The sequence below is a fragment of the Mus caroli genome, unplaced genomic scaffold, assembly GCF_978045245.1.
Source record: "Mus caroli unplaced genomic scaffold, Mus_caroli_1 scaffold_1, whole genome shotgun sequence".
Lineage (NCBI taxonomy): Eukaryota > Metazoa > Chordata > Mammalia > Rodentia > Muridae > Mus > Mus caroli.
In genome coordinates, this window is record NW_028227256.1 from 38,178,715 (window position 1) to 38,202,186 (window position 23,472).

Consider the following 23,472-nt stretch of genomic DNA (forward strand, 5'->3'; position numbering starts at 1 on the left):
TCACTACTTTTTAACAAATGGATGGCTTGTTTGTAAGTGACCTCGATTGCTATATGGAAGAGACCAGAACCCTGAGAAAATTAAAGCGTCATGGATACATAGCGTCCGAGTTAAGGGATGGGTTAATGAACTCAGGGAAAAAGGAAAGAAAACTCAAGGGGATTAAGACTTATAGTAATGGGATGGGAATCTAGTCCATATTTTCACACCAGGGAACTTACAGAGGCAATAATACTTTTGTGTCTGGAAGGCATTTAGAATCGCTAGTTTACAGATTTAATGTAATTTTGATGAATTATGGCTTTAGATGATTTAATTCAAGTTGACTCCACAATCTCATGAAAGCTCTAGAGCCTGTCTTCAGAGGGAATCAGTGAAGTTGCAGAAGCAGATATGGTGTCCAAGACTGAAGTAAGTGAAAAGGATCGCTATATAAAGGATCCAATTAATAATATATATATATGTATATATATATATATATATATATCATAAACTGCCTACATTCTTTTTTTTTCTTTTTTTGTTTTTTGTTTTATTTTTATTTTTTTATTTTTGTTTGTTTCAGACAAGCTCTCCCTAATGTGGTCCTGGCTGTCCTGGAGCTTGCTCTGTAAACCATGCTGCCTTCAAACTCACATCGATCTCCCCCTCTCTGCCTCCCAAGTGCTGGTATTAAAGGCATGTACCACCATGCTCAACCACGACTGCATACATTTTGAAATTAATCCACATGCTTTTTATTTCACATTTCCACCAAGGGTCGAGTGGAGCATCAAGTAGCCGAGTACGTTTCTGGAAGAATGAGGAAGGAGAAAGTTAGGCAGGACGTTAGTATGAGATTTACAGGCGACTCACCCGAAATAGCGCTTTTGTATTCTTGACCCAAATCACGAACATTACCAGCATATCTGCCAAGCTCCAGTGTCTCATCCTTTCTCCAGAAAAATTTTGTTTATGATGTACTGCAGTCATCTCTGCTCTGTGTAGTACCCTTTAGTTTCCAGTTCGGCCCAGTAAGTATGCTTATTTGTCCCAGTTGAATATAGAGATGGAGTCTTAAGGACGTTGAGCAACTGCCTGGAAATCACACATGTAAGAAGCACAAAGCTAGGCTTTGGGTCTATGGAATCTAATTCCGTAGCTCATGCTCTAATCCCTAAGCCCTGTGTGGCACACATCCATCAGTGTACACCGTGGGGTTGGAAGTGCAACGTGGTGCTTTGGAGCGGAGCAAATGTAAATGGGCCACCTGGGGACTGAACCCACGACCTTGGCATGATTAGCACAGGGCTAACAGATGAGTGAATATCAGAAGCGTTTTATCTAGAGTTCTCTCACATGACGAGTTTTTTTTTTTTTTTTTTGAGAGGAGGGTATTCAAGTCAATGGGAAGCTATTAGACCCACTGAAGCACATAACACACAACAGCACTTGGTCCTTTAGCCAGATTACTCTAAGAATTCAGCTTATGTATATAAACAAGTTTTCATGTACACATACCTCTGTGTGTGTGTGTGTGTAAAGACACTAACAACATGAAATGTGTACTTGTCACACATGTGCACTGTTGCATGCATGTCTTTCTGTTCTTAAATGATTAATATGCTGAGCCTGTGGTCTGTGAATATAATGACCGGGGCCTCCATGATTTTGCATTTAAGTGTGTCTCTTCAACTTCAAATTTGTTATCACGAAAACTCCAAGTCTGGAAAGATTTGATGTATTTCAAGTAGAAATTTGTTTGTTTAAATAGAGAGTAGTATGCTCTAAGACTCCTTGGGGATTCCTGGCTATGCATAGCAGCCTAAAGTATAACAAAATAATAATGTGCTCTGTAAAGGACTGGGCACAAGGGTTAGCCATACACAAACATTGCAGTGCCAGTCAGTCTGCTAAGCAGGAAACCTACTAAGTGACCAACCCTGGAGGCATCAGATATATGTGATATGCTAGATAAAGTGGTGATTCACATCCTAGATAGGGTGACCTGAGATTCCTCCATTGTCTTCAGAGAAGTGAGTGCTGCACCCTTCCAAAGTTACAGATTATTTATTCCTGGGATTCTCAATATCTTATTTTCAGACCATAGGATTGTTGGAACTGTAGGAAGCCAAACCTCAAGTAAGAAGAGCCCACTGTGCTTTCCGGTCCTTAAGCAGATGGCATGGGTCTCTGACTGATTGTCCCTATGTCTCTTCTTTCAGGAGTCCTGGGTGTTTCTGCAGGAAATTAGGCAGTTATTGTCTCCACACTGAAAAAAGAAGACGGGATTTTTTTCAGCCGATTTTGCTCTGTTCACTGACTGATTTGCCTCATGTTTCAATCCAGTTAACATTGTGCATAGCAGGGTGTTGGAAAGGGCTGGGAATTGCAAGTCCTTCCGGGATCTGCAGTCATTACTAGTGAAGCTAACGGAAATGAAGCCAAGCCCGAAGTCCAGGAGAGGGGCAAGAGTCACGGCAAGTGCATCACAATCCCCCCAGGAACAGCAATCTTTTTCTCATCACCAAGCGTTTCTGAATCCAAGTAAGAAAAGGAATGAAAAAAAAATCGTAAAAGCGCTTGCCATATTCTTAGTACCATTTGCCTTGACAGGAAAAACAACAGCCTCTTGCCTCTTCAGCTTATTCCTCATCAGCGAGCTCTTCCCCAAACAAGACACTGCACATCAGCCATTTGGGATCTCTTCCATCCGTGTTGTAACGCGCTCTTCCGTGCAGTTTGTACTCACTGAGGCATGTGCCGCCGCCAAGAGCAAGGCGTTGGTAATCTGGGCACCCACAGTTGTGATGAGGCATCTTCAGTGCCGACGTCCAAATCAAATATTTGGCTGTGCTTCTTCAGATGCGATATCTCATATTGTCACTGTGGTGCTGGCTGGCAGAGCGGGGGAACTTGGGCAGGAAGGGAAGAGCCTAAAAGGGTGTAGGTGGGGAGTGAAGGAAGGGAAGAGGGGAGAGGAAAGGAGGGGGGAAGAGACCCTGCCTGTGTCAGATCTTTCAGCCAAGCATCCCATCCTCTGATCACCTCTACCATGTTTGGACAGGAGCCAGGTATGCATAACATTCGGACAAAAGAACAGTAGGCAGAGTGAGTTTGCTTTCCGACTGGAAGGTCCCTCTGCTACTGCTATTGGTATTTTAGCATGATTTTATACAGTCTACTTCTCTGCTGGCATGCATGGAGATGTGACCAGTGCCTCTGACCAGTGCTCTCCAGCCAATATAACAGGTTGTGCTTCTAATTTATTTGTTCATTTTTATTTTTGTTTGTTCATTGCAAGGTCTCTGTAGCCCAGACTTGCTTGGAACTCACAATTCTCCAGGGATTCCACACACACGTCCCAACTCCTTTGGTTCTTGGGGCAAGCCTGCAAACTAAGAGAATAACTCAGGAGCATCACTGCCTTCTTTCCAGAGAAGAAATCCCAAGATCTGAAAGAGCTGATGGCTGAGAAAAAACGAGAGTGGAAACAATTGTTTCAATATCTCCATCTATTCCTCAGTCCCCTAGTTTGCATCCCCTGCAGCTATGATGGTCCACTGAGAAAAACTTTACAGGTCCACAAGGAACCAGTTTTGTCTCAGAAAGGCACTACAATAGGGGTAGGGGAATTTTAAGATTGGAGAACCTTGCAGCTGGAGGGATGGGACAGTAGGTCAGAGTGCTTGGTGTATAAGCATGGGGATCTGAAATTGCCACCCATGTAAAACGCCAGCCATGTAACACTAACGCTGTGGAGATAGAGACAGGAGGATCTTTTGAGCTTGCTGGCTAGCCAGCCTAGCTGAAACACAGAGCTGCTAGTTTAGTGAAAGGCATGTCTTAAAGGAGAAAGGAAGAAAGCAACAGAGGGAACACTGATGCCCTATCCTGGTCTCCATATGTACAACACACACACACACACACCACTTTATTGAGATTAAGTTTTAGTATATGTGTGTGCTCAAGTATATAGACATGTATAAACAAGTATGCACGCACACATACCTAAGTCTGGGTACCTGTGGAAGCAAAAGGAGGCCATTACATTCCCTACGGCTGGAGTAAACCCAACGTGGATTCTCTGTAAGAGCTGCAAGCACCGTCCAGTGCTGAGCCATCCCTCACACCACTCTCACCATTCCTGACAAAGGGAAGAGAAGACTAGATCAAGGGATATCTCTAATGTCTGCCGTAAAATAAATATTTTCACTAAGTTTTTCTTGTTTCGTCTGGGTGGAAGATTGGTTTCCCAAGCAACATTGCGATGTTCATCCATCTTGCTTTGTGAGTCCACGTGGAGCAGGTTAATGCACTCTCTCCTAGCAGCGGCTCTCACTGTCATTACTTGGGCTCAGTCCTATGGCATTAGAGTCTGTTTGCTCACTTTTTATAGTAAGTTAACTAGAGGGCTCATTCAGAAAATCTGCAGCCCCTCTGACGTGAACTGAAGAGTTCTTGGGAAGTCAGTTGTGTCAGATGGTGTTTTGTTGGGGCAAACACATGAAGGCACATTTTCCTGAAGCGGACACAGGTGAAAGGATGTTTTGCTAAAGCAACCATGTGAAGGATTCTTCACTAATGACACACATGTATTGGTCAGTCTTACAATGTGTAGCTGAGCTCTGTTGTTGTGACTCCATGGAAAGAAATGCACCAAAAAAAAAAAAACTTAGGGTGATGCTCTGGTGGCTTCGTGCTGCTTCTTTGGACTTGGGTCAATTGCAAGAGTGGTGTCAGCTGATACAGACTCATCTGGAGTTTTGTTAAGAGAGACTCGCTTGCTGAGGCAAGACAGGTGGTGAGGAAAGACTGGTGGAGGACATGTAAAGTTTGGAGGGAGTATAAATGGACTCAATAGACCATGAGAGGGCCTTGCTTGTAATGTTTCTTGGTCTCCAGTCTTTGCTGATCTTCACTTCGTTGAGAGAGGCATAGTTTAGAACTTCTGGCGTTCCTGGTGGGTTCCCCCTCTGGACTCATTTTGATTTGTCCAAGGCCTGGCTGTTCCTGCTAGGTCATTACCACTGCTGCTATCCTGACACTAGTGAACTAGACTGCTGGTATATCCTTGAAGTGTTTATAAGTGGATCGAGCCGCTCCCCCTGCCCTGTGAACTGAACGGCTGATTTCCTGTCAATGCAAATGGGAAAAGATTGCTCCAAAGAACCATTTCTAGACAGATGCACTCCCCCCTTATCCTAATAACCTTTCTTTCCCACTACCTCTGGTGGGTGATTGGCCAGAAGAGAGGTTAAAGTATTTAAGACCCATTATTAAAAGTAGGGTTGAGAAAAATTTAAGTCAGCAATGTCCCTTCTGGAATCACTAGTGGACATCTTTCAAAGAAAAGTTTTGCCATGTAGTTGGGAGGTCAATTACTAAGCTCTACAAATTAATCATAGGTATACATTTTCTTAATGCATTGAGATGTTCTATCAACAGAGCCCCTTGGGTCAGAGCTACAGATGGTTGTTTGCTGCCATGTGGATGCTGGGAATTGAACCTAGGTCCACTGAAGAAGTCAGAGCTTTTACCAGCTGGCCCATCTCTCTCCAGCCCTACCACCCCTCATTTGTGGAGGCAGTTATCTTCAGTTGTTACTTGGACTTGATTTTTATTTATTTTTTTTACTTACATTAAAATTGGCAGACCCTTATTTTTCCACCCTGTGTTTTCTTAATGCATCAACTTCGATATTATTTAATTCTTCCTGAAGTGAAGCATACAGATTAATTCTAAACATCTTTATTAATAATCAGATCATCATTGGTTTATTATATTATTAAAACTAAAATTTACATTCCATAAAGAAGATAGAAAATATTCAGTGGCGCATTTTATTTCTTTTACTTTTAATTTGTTAGGTTTATTTGTATTAATCCAATAGCTCTCAGGATGTGGAGCTAGTTGTCATGTAGCTCTGTCATTCTTATTGATTGTGACCATGATTTTGTTAGCTATCGAGGTCTAGAGGCTAAATATGCTTCTTTGATTTATTCTCTTTTAAAATAAGTCCATCTTTCTATCAATTGTACATAAGCTAAAGCCTTGGTTTAAAAAAATAGTTTAATATCACTGTTGCACTGTTTTATAACTATAAACATTATATCTGTGTTCCTATTAGTGCCATGTGACTGTGTGGTTGTTCAAATAGTTGATACTTGTAGGGTTTTTCTGAAATATTTGTGCTTCTTTTTCCCTTTAGAGTCTGCCTTGTGTTTCTGTGGGTGGGATGGCTTCCTTGATCTGTGAATCTTACTTCAGTGTTTGTGTGCTGATTACTCTTTCTGTGAGTTTACCAAAAACACACTATTATCTCATTTCTGAAAATGTCATCATTTCCCCTTGTTGCTAAGGTGCAGATTTCCAGCTCCGTGGGACTTTGCTCTTTCTTGCAGCACAGTGTCTCCTAGCTGTCCTAGAGACCCATGGGACAGCAGAGGGCCACCTATACCCCTCAACTGCTTTAAAGTTTTGATCCCTGGATCTCTCTACTGCCTTGTGATTGACTGCACCTTCATGTGCTTTCTTATTCCTTGGAAATTTTACTCAGATAATTTTTGGTATTTATTTTATATAGAGCTTTTAGATTGAAATAATCTTTATAAGTATCAATCTCTTTAAATATTCATTCTACTTTATTTTCTTATTTATTTATGGGCTCTAATATGCATGTGTCAAACTTTTTAACACGAAAAGACTCACTCCCAATATCTATCTATCTATCTATCTATCTATCTATCTATCTATCTATCATCTATCTATCTATCTATCTATCTATCATCTATCTATGTACTATCTTTATTAATAATCAGATATGTATGTATGTATGTATCTATGCATATATATATATATATATATCCATCACATTCTTTTCATCACTTGCAATTCTGTTCACCTTACTCCGGGAACTCCCTTCTTGGCTTTCAGCCATAGAAACATCTTACAGTTTATGAATCTTCTATCCAACTGTTTGCAAACAGCTCTTAAATACATTCAAAATGGGATACAAGTTTTCAAAGATATCAGGATATTTTTGATACTTCTACATTTGACTATTCAAGGTTACTGTTGTCTTCATATCCTAATAAAGCCATCCTTTAACCTTATAAAAAGATCCTTAGATAACGCATATGTATTTTTAGTTCTAATGTTTATGTTATATTAAACATTTTAAAGTTGATTTAAAATCTTTTTTGAGCATATTATTCAGCTACTTCAAAATCCAAGATTGCTATTTGTGATAGTGATGGGTTTCATTTTCTTCTCCTGGTCTTTTGTATATTTCCAGTAGATCTTAGACTGGTCTGACACTTCCTTTCCACTAAGGTGCTGGAGAATTTTGATATGCTATAAGTGAATCTTTAGTCTAAGGAAGCACTAAGAAGTCACTATAAAAACAAAAATTGGAATTTTCTTATGAGCATCCAGAACCCAGGAAGCATGGCTCAGCTGATTTATTTCTGTGTAGAATAAGTTATCTTCCATTAGATACAGCCTAACAGAGATACATGGCTTTGGGATTAAGAGGTGACTGAATTTTTGTAGCTGTTGTGTAGGGTACAACTAAAGAGCCTTTCATCCTGTTCCATATGCAGACCCCATATGTACAGTATGGTCCACAATGTCTGTATGAAGTACAGTATTTTTCATGCATGCCCTGCTTCATTTAGTCTGTATGCACCTAATCTAGAAGACTTCAAATCTGGTTCACATGTATGTAAGTTTAAATGTGGCCTTACATTTTGATAGAACTAAAAGTGTAAAAATATACCAATCTGAATTTTTTGATTTTGTTGTTGTTGTTGTTGTTGTTGTTTTTCAAGACAGGGTTTCTCTGTGGAGCCCTGGCTGTCCTGGAACTCAGAAATCTGCCTGCCTCTGCCTCCCAAGTGCTGGGATTAAAAGCCTGTGCCACCACGCCCGGCTCCAATCTGATATTTTAAGGTATTAACAGAAGCACCCATAAGTCATTCTTAGAAATGTTAGCTGAGGGAAGAACAGGCTAATACAGATAGCTAATTCAAAATACCTGCCCATTTCTGTAATTTATATGTTAGCATCTTTGACTGAGTAAACAATACTAAAAAGACCGTATGATAAAAGCAACAGTTTTGTGGGTGAGAGACAGAGGTTTGTGGACTGGACCAATTGTTGAAGTTCAATATAGAGTCTTTAGAGTAAACCCTGCTCATAATATCTGAAGAAAATGGTAAAGGACAGAAGTAAAGAAAATGTCCCTGTAACAGAGTAGTTTAAGGCCCCAGTCCCAGAGAAAAAGCTACAGACAATTGATAAATGCTGAGAGAAAGAAAAACCAGTCTTCCCCAGAGGTGGAGCCCCTAAGTGTTAATCAATGTTAAGTGTTTAGCCCTCAAAACATATACACATGAGCAACATTAAATGGACTAGCAGTTGCATTATTTATTTATTCATCTGCTTGTTTCATTTGTTTATTTACTTATTCATTTGTTTATGTGTATTATAATAATAATTAAGAAAAGAAAGCTCACTGACTCGAGAGAGAGTCAGGAGGATAAAAGAGGCTCTTGGAGCAGGAAAGGGAGAGGGGGAAATGATTAAAACATAGTACACCAAAAATTAAAAATAAATAGGACGACTACATGATTACCATTACAATTTCCTATCTTTCCTCTCTTGTTGTTGTCTTTTTCTTTCTGAGACAGACTACCTTATATTACTCTGAAAGGACATAGTAAAAAAACAAAACAAAACAAAAACCAAAAAATAAAAAAATAATAAAAATAAACAAACAAACAAACAAACAAACAAAACCAACAGCACATTCTTGCACTTGCACCTCTGCCCTGGCGGCCTGGCCATCCATGCACTGGCCAGCAATAGCCAACCTGTTTTAATATTGTAGAGACTCTGACCCAGAACTCCAAAACCTCTCCACCCAGCTCGCTAAGTCCTTCTGGCAGGTCGGTACTTTGCCAGCTGCATGCTTCAAATCCCCCACAGCCTTTGTGGTGCACATCAGCAAGCCCATGCTTTGCTGCTGTACCTTTCTCTCTTGAACGAGCCACTGTCTTGAAGGAAAACACAACACAACTTAGTTCAGAAACAGTGGTCATCCTCCTGTCTCAGCTTTTTGTGTGATGAGAATACAGGCAAACAATAGCATGCTGAACTTTTCTATATATTTCTATATTTTCATATTTTTCAATTAAAGAGATTGTCATACAAAATATTTTGATCAAGAGAAAAAAAGGAAAACATGGAGTTTATGTTGGCCAACTACTGGTCCTGGGATCTTCTCTAGAGTATGTACATACAAACATACTTACACACATACATACACATATATATACATATATATTATACACATACATACATACATACATATATACATACATATACACATATACATACACACATACATATATACATACATACAAACACATATACATACATACATGTGTGTGTGTGTGTGTACACAGTGACACTCCATTAGATAAGACTGTTTTGTTTTGTTTTGTTTTTTTCTTTCTCAGAAGGTATTAACTGAAAATAACATCTTGGCCAGGGCAAAACTTTATGTATACTTGCCTTTTCTAATGCTAGAATTTTCTTTGGCTTGGAAATGTATAGGCAGCATACTATAGTCTCTGTCAGTTCATTCACACATCAGTCCTTTTGTGTCGATAGTATGTCTAAGACCATGAATGTTGCATGGGAGTCCTTTACCACATTTGGCTTTTATAGATTTTCTCTCTTATCCTCCACACAAATCTCGGATCTCTGAGGGGAAGCATTTGATGAAGGTGTACTGTAAAACTGAGTCTTCCAAAGTATCTTACTCTCTCTCTCTATTGCCTCGTTGTGGATCTCTTTGTTAATTTCCATCTATTTCAAGAAGATTCCTTGATACAGGTTGCTCAGTACACTGGTCTACTGGTCATTAAGAGTATTGATCCCAGGGTTTTGTGCCTATACCACTATTAACTAATTCACATAGGGCAACTATGGGCATCTGACATATCAAATATAAGATGACATGACATAGACTATTGTCTCTGGTAGCTCTAATTCTTCTATAGGGTAGAGATTTGCTTCATGGCTCTTTTCAGAAATCTTGATTGTTCTTTTTTTTTTGAAACTTACTATTCTATACTACACATTATTCATATTCTTGTCTGTCTTCATTTCTTTCTGTTTATAGTCAATCAGATAGAACCAAGGCTTCAAAAGCAAGCATTCTCCCACAGTACTGAGTCTCCAACCTTCATCCTTCTAGATTAAACTCATACCTGTATAATTTTCTTTAAGAAGTAGGTTTTAAAATTTCTTATTTCATGCATATGTGTGTTTGCCTGTACGAATGTGCGTGGTACAAATTCATGCCAGTGCCTGTAGAGTTCAGAAGAGAATGTCAGACACCTTAACTGAAGTTATAGAGGACTGTGAGCTACCATGCACTGGAAAGTAAACCATTCTCCTTTGAAAGAACAGTAGGAATTCTTCACTGCCAAGCTATTTCTCTAGCCCTATTGTATATATTTTCTTTTTTGAATAATGTTACTCATGGTACCTACTTGACCTTATTATATGACAAAGATAACCTTGTAAAACCAATCCTGCTGCCTCAACATTTTCATGTGCACAGCTTTCTAGTGCTGGCAAGGACTGCCATTTAGAGATGTAAGCTAAAAAGGGATACAATTTCTTCTCCCATCTTCACCTTGTGTGCGGAAGCTTTGCCATTCTTAGACATGAAGATCCTTCTATCTGCTACTTGACCATGAGGCTTCAACTCTCAGCCTGTTGGCCATAGTAGTCATGTGGCTTCTTGGTGACACGGAAATGACAATGAATGGGGAAATCATTCAATGGGTATTACCACTTCTCTCAAAATGACCACCTTTCCTTCACAGCCCTCCCATACTGGGTTTCAGCTGGGGTCTACTTTACATGGATTCTTGAGATATGTATATGCACACTCTAATCCTTTTCTCATGTCTATGACAAAATAAACAATAAACGACTCAGCAGAGGAAAGGTTGCTGTTGGCTCACAGTCTGAAAGTAAAATCAGAGAGGAATGTATGAGAGCAGAGGATGGAGATGGGTGATCACATAGTATGTACAGCCATGATCAGAGGATGGCAATTGTTAGCTCTCCGTCTATCTCCCCCTCCCCCAACTTCTCTTCAGTCTGAGATTCAAGCCATGACATGATGACACTGATCTTTAAGAGTGGCCTTTCTCTCCAAAGTTAAACAAATATTTGTTTGGCCTATCCAAGATCAAACATTGTAAAATAGAAATCTTAGTACCAATTCCTGGCTCTGAATTGTCATATAACTGACTCCTTATGTATCTCTCTGATTTATGGGCTTTTTATTTTCTTACACAGACTTTGGTCACATTGGATTATGGCCCACTTTGATGAGCTCATCTTAACTTGATTTTATCTATAAAGATCATATTTCCAAATAAAGTCATTCAGTAGTACCAAGGCAGGAACTTTAATTTATCTTTTCGAAGAGATACAATTCAATTCATTAGAGTGTACTAACAGTCCTTGATATGGGGTAGTTCATTGTATGCATTGGTAAGGCTTTGTTATGGTACAAAATAACATGCATTCACTAGAAACCTAACTTTGAATTCTAAATTGGAATCCTTCCCAGGGCTACTGATGGTATGGTATTCTACAATGATGTTGGGCAATGACAGCAAGCTGCAGATCCCATCAATATATTCATGAAGATAAATAACTGAAACTCCATACCATGTACCATGGTATCAACTATGAGGTTAAGTAGACTAGGTACATCAAATGCATGGTGACTTGCTGTATTTACAACTTTTAGTAGACTTATTGGAACAAAGCCTCGCCTTCAGTCAAGAAGCATCTTAATAATATATGCGCTGTAATGGTTCAAAGTACAATATTTTGAACATTATAATATACAGTGTCTTAGTTAGGATTTCATTGCTGTGAAGAAACACCATGGCCAAGACTAGTCTTATCAAGGGAAAAGACTGCTGGGCCACACCCCGGGGTAACACGAGTCAGCTTGTCTCTGATGGAAGCTCGGAGATGCTGTGTGTACTAAGGAAAAAAATAAAGCTGGAACCCCAGAGAAGAAAAGCACATGGTTGTGCTTTTTTAAACTTCACAGTAACAAAAGCAAAGAAAGGAAGAGCAACACACAAACACACACACCCGCAAATGAAAATAAAGTATATTGATATGTTTGTGTAAAATAAATTCCTTGGGAACAAGAAAACCAGGATCATCCTGTGTGGTGTTTGGGACCTGCTGTTTTAATGTAGGAAGAAATGCTGTTTGTGTAATGGCAGCCAAGGAAAGACCTAGAGGGCTATGGAGGGCAGTATGGAAGTATAGGGAGACATTTTCTAAGCAGTAGGTGTAGCAAGTGCAAAGACCTCAGCGTTAATGTATTTAATTTGCGGTGTTTCAGAGGTTTAGGCCTTTCTCATCATGGTGGAAAGCATGATAGCATACAGGCCAACATGGTACTGGAGAAAGAGTTGAGAGCTTTACATCTTGATCCTCAGAGAATAGGAAGAGATTGTGTGTTATGATGAGCATAGCTTGATCATAGCAGCCCCAAAACTTGCCCCAACAATGATGCACTTTCCCAAACAAGGCCACATCTACTAAAAGTGCAACTCCTTATGGTTCACGTATTCAAAGGCATGAGTCTATGGGGACCATTCTTAAAAAACTACCACGTACAGTATTAAGGGTTAAGTAGTTGATATACTGGATGGGTTGAGTACATATATTTCATAATTATAACACGAGTAATTTCTATTCAACTTGAGCTTTGAGCTATCTATTAGCAACTATACCAGGAGCTGGATATATAGGAAAGAATTATGTAAATCCAGCCACCCATCCTGTGCTCCAGGTGGTTTGCACCACTATGGCTAAGTTTCATAAATATTTGAGAAATAATTGTAAAAACATAATAGCAGGAGTTAGAAAGATATCTCAGTCATAAGAGTATCCATTGCTTTTGCATAGCTCCTGAGTTGGATTTCCAGTATCCATGTAGTGACTCATGACCATATGTAACTCTAGTTGCAGAAGATTAGACACTATTTTTTGGCTTCTGAAAACAAGCTCCAGGCACTCACATGGTATACAGACATACATGCAGACAAAACATTCAAGACACATAAAAAATTTAAAAGAATAGCAAAGATAAAAGCAAATAAAAGAATAAACCAAGAATGCCTATGAATAGAAGACAAATATAAATTGTGATATATATATATATAAATAATAAATATACCCAAATAGTTACAACTGTATAAGTAGATTGAGTTCAATGATTATAAACGTCATTGAAAATATTTCAATGATGTTATAAATAAGAAAAATGTAGTTTGTAGAATACAGGGCTTTTGGTTCATCCCGAAGATGCTGGGGACCTGAAACTAACTCTTACATGGAAAAAGGGCTGAGAAATATATAAATTAACAATTACCATTTATTGTATCAGAGAAATAAGGGATAAAAGCAAACAACAAAGCCAGGGGGTGTGGGATGCCTGCTGAAAGAAGCAAGACTCAGTTGCTGACTTTGGGGCAGAAATTACTGGATACAGTAAGAAAAGCATTTGATGCAAATGTCCCTGTATTTCCTGGATGCTTGTATGATGATGTGGGCTAGAGAAGGGCTATAGATGTAGCAGAAATTTACACTGGTTATTTCTCCAAAAATATGTTCAGGATTCACAACAGGAGAAAAAAATCATAAACACTCCTACATTATAAACTCTCAAGGTTACAGAATGGAAGGGTGTCAGGGACATATCCCAGGAAAGGCAGAGATGAGGGCATATCCCAGGAAAGGCAGAGATGAGGGCATATCCCAGGAAAGGCAGAGATGAGGGCATATCCCAGGAAAGGCAGAGATGAGGGCATATCCCAGGGAAAGGCAGAGATGAGGGCATATCCCAGGAAAGGCAGAGATGAGGACATATCCCAGGAAAGGCAGAGATGAGGGCATATCCCAGGAAAGGCAGAGATGAGGGCATATCCCAGGAAAGGCAGAGATGAGGGCATATCCCAGGGAAAGGCAGAGGTAGGTTCTTGTGGGAGTATTCTATCAAGAAGATAGTCAGCAAATTGGTGAAGGCCACTTCTTCAGAAGATGCACAGCATGGTGTGTGTTGTGGTGAAGCTTAACCAGAAACCAGGAGAGTGCTTTTCACTCTCCTAATCCAGCATGCTTCTAGGCAGCACACAGAAGGATCAGTGATATGCAGTGAAGGGTGGGGAGGAGGGAACAAGCCCTCTGGGGAGTGCCACCTTGGAACTTTGGATAGCATACATTACACTATTATAATTATCTCTGGAAAACTGACCCATTTGTTAAACATGTGGAGTCGTTACAAGAAACTTGGTAGCTATTTTACATCGAAGATAGCTATAATAACATGATATTTGCAACCAGTTCCACTCCTGATGACAATAGCATGTTCTTCACACTGAAGAATTTTTTTTATCCAAAGTCATGATCACACTGAAACATAGACATTATTTAACTCACTGTTGTCCTCTCTTCAGCATAATCACCTTCGGACAGGAACAAGAATTAATTACAAGAATTATAAGCAAAAGAAAAGAAATCCACAATCCCCAAATTCAATCAAGTATTCATTAGAAACTGACCCAGATAGGACACAAATGTTCAAAACTCCATACAGGAAATTTAAAATGTTGAACTTTCTGGTGAAAAGGGTAGACAGATTGCAAGACCAAATAGGTAAGGTTAGCAGAGGAATTTGATCAAAGAGAAAAGATGGGAAAAAATGTTAACACAAGAAACAAAGTCATAGAGGGGTACTCTGAAAAGCTCATTAATATATTGCACACATCTGTAGGAAGAAGTAAACTTACTTATATGTCAATAGATTTCTAATAATCTGAAACTCAGAAAGGTAAAAAAACTAAGGGAAAAAAAAACAAAGAGCAGATTATTCACAAGAACTTTGAGACAGCATCAGATGGGCAGAATTCTTCTGTGAGAGCTTAAGAGATACATCCAGCACTGTATACAATTGATACTCACTGGGCAGGTCCCATTAAAACTTGGAATTGAGTTGAAAGACAAGCCTTAGAATGTATGAGTGAATTTAGCCCTCTGAAGAGTGCACACTGTAATGGCAGTGAGCAGACTGTGGACCACGGTTCTGCATTGCACAGGCTGGTGATGGTGATGCCATCTGTCTCCTGATGAATGTGCTAACAATGGTAGAGTAAAAACTCAAGACCTAGAACTATTTACCTCACATGCAAATGTCTATATTTATTTGGGGCATTTTTCTGATGTCATAAAATATGTATTTGGTCCAGTCATAGTTCTGTGTCCTTGTATATGACTCCTAAGACCCTGTTAATCTATAAAGCTACAGTTTTCTGGTATACTAATGAGATGTCGGGTGCCTGGAAGCACTATATGGCTTCAGCACAAGGATAGGGTCTGGTCGCCTGAAACACTAACATCAGATTAGAGGTTTGGAATTTCCAACTTGTACTGTCCTCCAGGAAGTAATAGATACTAGAAATTTAATTGATGAGCAATGGCCAAAGATAAAGTCGATCATGTTCATGTAATGATATAATAAATCCTGTGAAAATCCCATAAAATCCTGTGATGGTAGAGTTCAGACAACTAGAAGATACTGCACACATGGAAGGTCCAAGCAGGTAATGCACCTTCTTACATATTTTCTCTCAGCTCATAAACCTGTAAGTAAGCAAGCACTTCTCTGAGCCACTTGAATAAATTAACTGAACCCGAGAGTCATGAGAAACACAGGAAGAGGGGGCCGGAGACTTGTCACTAGCACTTAGGTGATACAGCAAACTCAGCGATGGAGCCCTGAGTCTCCTGGATCCTGGCCTGTTTCCCAGTGGATAACATTGTTACCGAGTTGAAATGAAGGATACCCAGCTTCTTAGTGGGTGGGGAGGATGTCTCACAGCCTCTATTAGCAGCATGCTGTGAAAATACAGTAAGGGAAACCGAGACTGAGTTTGCTCTACTCTGTTTAAACTTACAGATCACTTATGTGTAAGTGAATATTGGTTTTTTTTTTTTAATTGTGTTACCACAAAGAGAGGCTAGTAAGTATAATCATTAAACTCAAAGGATTCTACTATTCTCTGCAGCAGAAAACTTGTCTGATCAGAAATGCCATGGGGGGAAATACTCCAGAATGATCAAATACTAAAAATTAAGAACTGTTTTGGGGGAGCAGGTGTGTGTGTGTGTGTGTGTGTGTGTGTGTGTGTGTGTGTGTGTGTGTGTGAAGATGTTGCCAACTCTGAGGAATCTAAAAGGGCATATGCATGCTCATTGATGTTCCTATACCAAGAAAAGACCTTAAAACGTCTTAGTGTCTCATATCAGGTTAACTTTGAAGCTCTGGGCAAATACATTGCAAAAACTAACACAGTTATAAATTACTACAGGAACCATGAAGGCATAACTCCACATAAAGACACTTTGGCAAACACTGTAAGATGCTCTCGGTATGAAAGTGACCACGGATTGTTGATAATTTCATTCCTGTAAATTCTACAAATTAGTTGCACTAGACTCTCTTTGGAATCCATGAAGTGTCAACAGTCACTCACAGAGGAGGAGATGCTGACGTCTCCCTACACATTTCCAGGATTGGATCTTCAGTTAAAATATTGCTGGGACTGAAATCCAGGCAGTCACAGGTAGACTATACTGAGTAGGAAAGAAAGAAGTCACAGTTCTTGGTACTGTTATTCCAAAAGCAGGAGAGAACCAGTTTAAAATTCATCATTATAGATGCAAATGAATCTCCAAAATATTTGAAAATCACCTAAGCAGCAAATGAAATTGTTAGTGAACCACAATATTCCAGATTGGAATATCGCAGCAACCTGAAGGTGCTGTTTTAGCTTCTTTTTTACTGTGACAAAATAATCAATAGAAATGAGTGATAGAAGATTTATTTTGGCTCATGGTTTTCCAGTCAGTGGTAGGCTGGATCCATTGTTTTGAGATCAAAGTTGAGGCAAAACATGGTGATAGGATTTCAGAGGAAGAAAAGGAAAGACAGTGGTATGTGTGTGTGAGTATATTGTGTGTGTATGTATGTGTCTATGAGTGTATGTATCTGTGTGAGTGTGTGTATGTGTGTGAGTGTGTATTTATAGGTCTGTATGTGTATGTGTGTATGTGTGAGTGTGTGTATATGTGTGTATGAGTGAGTTTGTGTGTATATGTGTGTATGAGTGTGTGGATGTGGATGTGTGTAAGTGTGTGGATGTGTGTGGGTGTGTGTGAGTGTATATGTATGTGTGTGTCTGTATGTGTATGAGTATGTGTGTGAGTGTGTGTATGAATATGTATATGTGGGTGAGTGTGTGCATATGAGTGTACATATGTGTGTATGAGTGTTATCTTTGTGTGTGTACATGTGTGAATGTTGTGTGAGTGTATATCTCTGTGTGTAAGTATGAGTTTATGAGTGTGTGTATGTGTGTGCACACGTGTGTGTGTGCATGTGAATGCATGAGTGTGTATGAGTGTGTGTATTGTATGAATGTGCATGTTTATTTCTGTGTGTGTGTGTGTGTATCTCTGTGTGTGAGTATGAGTGTATGAGTGTGTGTGTATGTGTGTGCACATGTGTGTGTGTCTGCATGTGAATGCATGAGTGTGTGTATGAGTGTGTATATGGTATGAATGTGCATGTTTATTTGTGTGTGTGTGTGTGTGTGTGTTTGTTCAAGGTTATGTTTCCATAACATAACCTTGAGCATGTTTTCAGACAACCCCTTCTGTCAGATCATACCCTACTTCCAAGTTTTCCCCATCTCCCAATAAATCCAAACAAGGAGTTGATGAGTGAATTATTCCATTAATTGTGTCACAGCCCTCATGATTCCACCACTTGCCACAAGCCCCAATGCTGAACACTGCTTGTGTTGGGACCAAGCTTTAATACACGGATCTTCTGAAGACATTTCATACACAAACCACAGTCATGGCTTTAACATTTAAACATTTACAGGGCAATTCCCATAGCACAGGGCTAACTAAAATCAAACAAACGAACTCATCAACATGTATGGGAAACTCTTAACATGCTTAAACACTGATTTACATAATAACCAGTAAACCCTCGGTGTGCTGAGAATGATAGGAGTCTCCTAAGTGTCTTAACTTCATACAGGGCATTTTCAAAAGCTTACACAGGAGACCCTCCATTCCACACAGGACGCCTTCTCTAAGGACAGATATATAGTCTCTGTGCTGCCATTCAATGTCATAATTGAACTAAATTAATAAATAATATAAAGAAGAAAAGAGGCACACAAATATGAAGAAAATCTTTTTTCTACCCACAGATAATATGCTACTGAATGGAAAAGCTCCATACCTACAAAATGTCTCTATAATCAGCAAACTCTAAAGACGTCCCTATAACTTATAGCAGGCTGTGAAGGACTATATTCCATTTGGAGTCATCATCTCACCACAAAGCAGCAATAGGCAATTAGAATTTAAAAATTTAACACAAATATAACTTGTAACTGTGTTAAAAACAATGAAATATTTATTGTGATGGTTAAGTTGTTTTATTGCGCGTTTTAAATTTTTTTATTATTAATCATTCCATTTGTTTACATCTCAAATGATATCCCACTTCCCAGTTACTCCCTCCACCAACCCCTCATCCCACATCCCCCCCCTTTTGCATGTATGAGAGTGATCTCCCACATACACTCTCCCTCCACCCCCGTTCCAGCATCTCCCTACTCTGGAGCATCCAATCTCCCTGGGACCAAGGGCCTCCCTCCCTTTGCTGTTGAGCAAAGTCATCCTCTGCTACATATGTATCTGGAGCCATGGACTTCAGGTACACTCCTTGGTTGGTGGTCTAGACTTTGGGAGAACTGAGTAGTCAGGCCAGCCAATGCTGTTCTTCTAATGGGGTAGCAATCCCCAGCCTTTCCTCCAGTCCTTCTGTCAGCTCCCCAACCAGGTTCCCTGAGTTCAGTCTGATGGTTGGTTCTAAGCATCTGCATCTGCATTGGTCGGTTGCTGGCCAGACCTCCCCAGGAACTGCCACACTGTGTTCCTATCAGCAAGTGCCTCTCGGCCACAGCAACAGTGTTGGGTTTGTTGTCTGTCTCCAGGTGGTGCCGTTCCCGGTTGGCCCTTCTCTCAGTCTCTGTTCCAATTTTTGTCCCTCTACTTCCTTTTTGTTGCTGTAACCAAAATACCTGAGTATAATGCACTTAAGAGAAGTTTATTTGGGCTTTTTGGCTTTTGTCTTTCCTAAGACAGAACACCATGGGTAAGACCTGCTATCCACTCAACCACAAGCCTTCAATGACTTAACTTCTTTCTGCTGGACCCTACATCTTGAAGCTAACCACCACCAGTAGGACTGTGTACCTGCCAACCAAGACATATGAGCTTTTCAGAGATATGTAAAATATAAACTTCAGGAAAAATATAACAAAATATAATGCATGCGAGGTCTGTATGTGAAAAGCTATGATGTACTGGTGTAAGAGATAAGATTAAAACAAAGGGAACATACTATGCCTGTAAGTTAGGGAACTTAATGGAAACAACTTGTCACTTGATAGCGATTAACATTGTCTCTGTGACATCACTCTAAAACCCAGGTTAGCGTTTCAGTGCCAACTAATGCTTAGGCTTAGCACAGCAGCTGTGTAGACATTTCGTTATGGACTCGATGGAAATGGAGATACACAGATCAGTGGAACAGGGCAGAAAGTTCCAGAATTGATCCCAGCTGGTACAATTAATTACATTTGCACCAAGACAATCTAGTAGAAAAAGAACATTTCATACAGGAAAAAAAAAACACTTTACATAAAAGTTAATTCAAGTGGATCATAGGTCAGAAAAGAAATACAATATATAATGAAATATTATCTCCCTGATCACATAGGAGAAATTCTGCATATCAGATTTGACATAAACTGTAAGAAAACTTGGTCAATTATTGTTGATCCAAATCAAATATCTTTACTCTGAAACTAATAAGAATATCTGAAAAAGAAAATATCACATGCCTAATAATTTATAACTACAAATGTAATTTCTTGTATAATCATTCTTCGACCTTCATATAAAAATAAAATTTACGAGTGAACAACTATGTACAAAGGAAGGTATGTCTAATGTTATCAGTGACTAGAGATACAGACAGTAAAACTAAAGCCAAAGCCAAGCAGGGATAGGTGGCCATTGTCTGAAACATCAGTGTTAAAGAGGCTGGGGCAAGAAGATTTTGAATGGTGGACTACAAGATGGCTCAGCATGTAAGGGAGCTTGCTGCTAAGCCTGAGCACCCGAGTTCGATCCCTGGCACCTACATGGTAGAAGAAGAGAACCAAGCCCACTGAGTTGTCCCTTAACCACTATGTGTGTGCCATGGCATTCCCTTGCTCCCCCGCCCCAATAAATAAATTCATTTCTAGAAAAAGAAATGAGTGTAATCCAAGGTTACAGAGACTTTGTCTCAATAAGCACATAAATAAATAATCAAGTAAATAAGTCATGAAATCAATAACTCTATTCAGCACCACTTGACACACATTTGAATAACAAAACACAATTAGACACCTCCAGCAGCAGCCATCAAGTTTCTTGCATCCACAGTGCAGGGTTCTGCGCAGGAGAATGTCCCATTCACTGAGGAAGGAGATGCCACTGTTGCAAAGAGTTGGCTTGCTGTAGAACCCAGGGCTCTAACTCCTATTGATTTATTCAAAATGAACCAGCACCTTCACGGAATGTGGAGATGAATGCCTTTAGCATTGCTCACAATAGCAGAATTCTAAAATAATGCAGGTTCTCTTTCACAGATGTGGGTATCTTCTATTCCTTCTCTGTTGCTGTGATAGTATACTCTGACATAGCAACTTAAGGGAGAGGCTTGTTTAAGTTCACATTCCATCACAGCAGGGAAACTGGGGCAGCTAGGGATTGAAGTAACTGGTAGCATCACATCTATAATCAGGGAACATGGAGAGATGAATGCTAGCACTTAGCTAGCTTTCTCCATTTATAAAGCCCAAGATAGCAATCCTCCCTACAATTAAGACTGGTCCTCCCCATCATGTAACATAATAAAGATACTCTTCCAGTCCAGACACCTGTGTCCCAGGTGAGCCTCTATTCTGTCAGGTTGACGACTGATGCTAACTCTCACAGCATCAAAGAACAAACCTTGACCCCTCTTTAAGAAATAATGCTCCTTAGCAGAAGTGCAGCTTGGTCTTCATGTGGGTTCTGAACAACTGGAACTGGGACTGTCCCCAAAACTGCTGCCTCTTCATGGGGTATGTCCTACTAGCTGGGATGCCCTGTCTGGCCTCAGTGGGAGAAGAAGCACCTAGCCTCACAGAGACTTGAAGTACCAGGGTTAGGGGGATACCCAGGGTAGGTCCCACTGAATTCGGGGAGAAGTGGAGGATTATGGGAAGAGTAACCAGGAGGTGGGCAGCAAGCAGGATGTAAAGTGAACAAGTAAAAATAAAGAAAAAAAAGGAAACAAAGTTCCTTAATACAATATGTCATTTTAAATGCATTTTGCTTAATGAAGGAAGACAGACATAAAGCATATTCCATGGCTCCATTTATCAGGGATTCTCTGGGACACTTAATAACAACGAAGTAGAAGTTATTAAAATATGAACAATTGCCAAAACCCACTGTGTATGTTCAAGTTATAAAAAGATGGCAGAGATGTGGTCCTTGATTTTCAAGATCTGAAGAAAGTCTACATCATCATGAAGAAGATCATAAAGCCGTAGAAGATTGGATTGGATCCTAGAACAATGGCAACAAAAGAATATTAGTGGGAAATAATGGTATATGAAAATCTGTAACAGAGTCAATAGTGTTATAGCAATGTTAATGATTAGGCTTTAGTAAGTGCTCTATGGCCATATAAAAGATAGCGTTTGAGACTCAGGGAAGAGCATGCAGGATTCTTCATGGTATCTTTGTTACTGATTTGTCAGCTAACAGTCATTTTATAAAACATCTATAACAATGTGTGGTGTTCAGCTGCCTTAGGAATAAAACTAAGAACCTGAATGTACTCCTGCAGGTACATGGTACGGAAGTAGAGAGATATCCATGAGCATCTCCGTATGGTTTGACTTCAGACAGTGCACAAAGCATTGTTCTCCTGCAAATAGCAGCCAACAATTACCACTGTGGCTAATTTGATAAGAAAAAAAAATCTAATAGTTTACTTGTGGTATGGCATGCAATGCTGTGGGCTGAGGAGGACAGGATTTAATTTGAAACTTCTAACTCCATCACTCATTGTAACTTGGCGATTTCTAAAACACAAGTCCTTATTTATTGGTTATGGTCACAAGAAGAGCACATGGCTCCCTTGTATATTCTTATCTGCTCTCAAACACGTGACCCTGTTATGAAGAACTCCAATAAATGATGCATAAACAGTTCATTGAATGTGGTTTTAATAGCAGCTACCAAATGAATCATGATACAATAGTTGGAACTCAAAAGTGAGAGACCATGTGCTGACAAAGGGCGTGGCTTGCTGGCAAGGGCGTGGCTTGCTGGCCAGAAAAGAGAAGCTGATCTCTCTTGTTCTCAGTGTTGAGGAGTCCCTATTCAGATGAAAGCAAGAGAAAAGTAGCCCCAAGGACTGAATTCTGAGTGTTGTCATTAAAACGATACCCGAGGGGAGGCATGAGAAGCTTCAGTTCTCACTTCTTATAGAAAAGGTGGTACGTCAAGAACTATAGGAGCAGTCGCATGCTCTATGGTGATGCTTCGCTCCACAGTGGACCATGCAACTATGGGACCCATGAGCTGTCATTATCTAGTGACATGGTAGGGTGTGTGTGTGCGCATGTGTGTGTGTGTGTGTCTGTGTGCGTGTGCGTGTGTGTCTGTGTGTTTTACGAGTGTGCACAAAGAAGCCGCAGGAGGATGCTGACTGTTGTGCTCTATCTTGCTCCAATTTCTTCCCAGAGACAGCGCTAATCTGGCAGCCAGCAAGCCCCGGTGACCCTCATGTCTCCAACATCCACGGCACACGAGTCACCGGCACTTTGTGACCAACATGCCTTTTGGGGCGACTACTTGGTCTTGTAGTTTACATGGTAAACTAGTGGATGTGAGCCTTTCTCTTATTTTGTTCCTTGCCAAGAGGCTCAATATTAAGTATTGTCAGTAGAGGGCGCAAGAAAGACGTCGAGGGACGTAGAAAAGGTCAGAGTTCCTGGCTGGAGCGTGCGCCTCTGCAGGCTCTCCCAGTGTCCAAGATCTCTCTGAAGCCTAGCTTTTTCCTTTCCAGGATGGGCTCCTACCAGCACCTCCCAAGAGTCAGCAGTCTCACTTCCACCTCCCTCAGGTGGTTTATAGAAAACAATTCTTTAATGAGCCATTGCCCTTGAACACTGCTTC